This window comes from Grammomys surdaster, unplaced genomic scaffold (genome assembly GCF_004785775.1).
Source record: "Grammomys surdaster isolate TR1022 unplaced genomic scaffold, NIH_TR_1.0 126115, whole genome shotgun sequence".
In the NCBI taxonomy this organism is placed as follows: domain Eukaryota; kingdom Metazoa; phylum Chordata; class Mammalia; order Rodentia; family Muridae; genus Grammomys; species Grammomys surdaster.
This window is the reverse complement of record NW_021620923.1, coordinates 5,984,022-5,987,758: the sequence shown is the minus strand read 5'-3', so window position 1 is coordinate 5,987,758 and position 3,737 is coordinate 5,984,022.

Here is a 3,737-nt window from a genome sequence, read left to right as displayed (position 1 = left end):
AATATAAATGACATATGTTTTCATTTGTCATCATTAAGGACAATGTTTGCTATTTTAAGTCCTATAATGTCTATAAATGCCTCTCTAGTGTTTGTATAAGGAGTCAGTTATTGATATTTAAAAGCCCCTGCCCATGTTTGGCATAGGATAAGAAATATAAACATTTAATTTTAGTCTCCTGAATTCACTTGGGTGGATCTCATGTTTGTATCAACTGAGGATTACAAGGGTTAGAAAACATTTTAGTAGCACCACAGTAAAAAGACGCCACAAATTCAAATGACAGAACTTTATGATTATAAAGAGTTAAAAGGTTGATGAGAAGAGCCATTTGTCGGGGCTATTTTAATCCATTTGAAAGCTAGCAATTGCTCACCTCTGTGCTTGATATAATATCATGCTACTTTCAAAAACTTCTAAAATATATTATTAACAAGCTACTTATCCAAAACCTAAGAATGCTACCTCTGAGAAAGCATTTGAGTCCATAGCAGAAAGCTCAGGGCCCAGGAAAGCTGAAATGTGAGTCAAGGGCTGGTAGGTAATTAGGGCAATGAAGTATTCATGAGAAGCCTTTGGTTTGCTGATCCAGCTGAAAAGACAAGGAGCAACCTCATCATGTGAATTGTTTTACATCAGTTTGCAGCAAGCACAGTGGCTTTGCCATTTTGTACACTATCCAAGGTCTGTGTGGTGTAAATCACCTTTGGAACAGTGTATAATCCGGCATCTGATTTCTAGGTGGTATCTACCAGCTGAGCGGAACTGTGCCCAGACAGATATAGATTGGGGACAGAAGTTAAAGAACTTTAAAAAACAAACAAGCAAAAAAACAAAAGAAAATAAAACAAAAAACAAAACTGAAGCGTCAATTTGTTAATCTGCTCTAAATTACCCTGCGGTTCGCATGTGCTTCTCACTGCCACCCCAATGTTCTAGATTTCTGAAAGAAAGACACACCTACAAAGCCTTTTATTTTAAATACCTTAAACAGCTGAATGGCTGGGCCACTCCATAACTCCACGTGGCTAACACACACTGGTCTCCGATAGTCCTGCGTTAATAGTTACTAAATCTATATTTTATCTTTGGTGCCCTGGACCCTGCTGGGCAGCCCTCTTGAGCGATTTCTCCCTGCACCTAAATGTTGGCTGCTCCCCCCTCCTGCAGCTTTCCAGTATGGCCTGTCTCCTATTCCCTCTTGATGGCAGAATCCTTTCTTACTTCTTCCTAGGTCCCTTTCTGAGAATCCTAAAGTCCTAATTCCTTCGCCCTGTCCATCCATTGGCCTCCAGTAACTTTATTGACCAATTAAAAACCAACTGGGGACAGGCTTCCTCTAGTCCTACCTGCAAGACACTGCAAACAGGTTTTAGGGTATCACAATTAGCATGATAACACAAGCTCTACACAAAACAAAACAAAACAAAACAAAACATGTTTTTGGAGCTCTCCCCTCAGGAATAACTAATAGGCTGGAAAGTTTAACATTGTTTTTTCTGTCTAGAGGGTTGCATACAAACAATAATCAGAGATGGTATGAGTATGATGAAAAGTGTCTTCAAGTTATACTTTGATGACAGCAAGAAGAAATGTAAAATCATGTGCTTATGACCAATAATAGTAGTCAATGCTTTAGCAGTTTATCAGAACTTTACTGATTAATGTTAAATCATTGAACGTTTGAAAATTTAGTGTAACAATATCATAGAGTTACATGTATTTGTATATCTTAAATCATTTTTAGATGCCCACAATTTATTCAAATTGTTATGTCCTCAGGTTTTTATAATTTATTTTATTTTAGATTGTTTAAAATATATGTGAATTTTAAATTCATATCGAATTATTTACCATTAGACATACATAGTTGATTACTGAGAGCAGTTTTGGCAACACAAGTTTCTTTAAATAAAGGACTAGTATAAAAGCTAAACCTGAAACCTCTTTATTTTTAATCTGAAGCATGTTAGCATGGAAAACCAGTCAGTGAGTTTGCCTTTTTCATCAGGAGACCTAACAGTTCTAAAAAAGTAAAGCCTACTTTTTATGCATGAAATTGATTGACCATACAATAAGTATATCTGATTTAAAAAGAAAAATATTTGTTTTTAGTTATTTGATTTAGGTTTAGCCTTGAAAAACACAAACAGGAGGCTAACAAATGCTTACTTGTGTAAATGTATTATATTTGTAAAGGATTTAGTCATTTGTTAATTTATTATATATACATCAATTTATTATATATATTATATATATAAATTTATTATATATTATATATTACATATAATTTATAATAATTTAGTCATTTATTAATTTAATCATTTATTATTAATAATTTAGTCATTTATTAATTTGCATATCTTAATTATTTTTTACAGTTTACAAAAACTTTTTATAAGCTTTTATAAGATTAGGAATTTATACTTTATCCCTGTTATATTTAGCCTTTAAGAAGGTGTTTTGTATCAAAATAAAACATTGAATCATAAATAGAGTCCATGTAAAGATGGCAACCTTCTTCTCCCGGTTGTTTCCCAGTGTACCACTGAAGAATATCATAGCTTCTTGTATTAATCAGTTTGTCAAGGTAACTAAATCATAAGAAATTGAGCAAAGACAAGGAAGCTAAATATATATTCCTAAGTCAACCTCTTATGACCTGGATAGACCTTAGGTATGGAGAGATATTTGACAGGCTCTTTGCTAGACTGCTGAGATAGATCATTGCCTTACTACTTTATAATATAGGAATCGCCTAGTTTCTGTTATTTAAAATTTGGCCTTTATATTTCTGGTACTAAGTTTAGTCAACTGGTACTTGAGATTTCTGTGTCACCTTGAGCCTTTTCTCAGGGCCCAAGCATAACAAACATGTTTTGGGTTGCCATATTTCAGTCAAATAAGAACAGTTAGCCATACATGAATTATAGGTGTTAAAAGTCAAGGCTAGTATATGTGGAGACTTTCTGAGAACTGTAGACTTTGGTGAATTAGGTCTTTGTGTTTGTTTTGGCTGGTTATGCCATCATTTGTGTTGAGTTTTACAGCCTAAATAGTTAGATTACCTATGTATAAATTCCCAATTACTACCCTTTCTTAAAATTTTAATTTGAATATTGGTACAGTTTCTATAAATTTTAACCAAATCCAATAAACTTCTAAATTTTAGTATTTAATAGTTCATAAAATAGTTGTATAAATCTTGGGATAAGGTTTAAAACTTAGCAAAATTCTAGGCAGTTAAGTAAAACCAATTATCTAGTTATTTTAACATGTCTGCCTTGCACTTATTGTTTTTCTTTTCCTGCTTCAAAGTCAAAGGGATCTCTACACAAAGAACACAACTCTTGAACTTCAAAGTCAGCTTCACAAGCAGTAGAAAAAGATAAAATAATACTGAAACATTATCAACACCAAAATAACCACTGAATCCATGCTAAACTGAATACTGGAAACAGAAAGAAAATGTTAGTCCTGGCTATCAAAATAACCATGGAAACTATATACAAAGCCACCAGGGTGATACCCTGGTGTGTGTGAGTATGTGTTTGTGTGTGTGTACATTCCCTTGTCCTGCATCATGGGAGTTATAGTAGTTAGTTCTGGTTACCATGTCCACCTTAATCACTAATTATGCAGCAGATTAATGGAAGCATAGTACACACAGTCACAGACACACACACACACAGAGAGAGAGAGAGAGAGAGAGAGAGAGAGAGAGAGAGAGAGAGAGA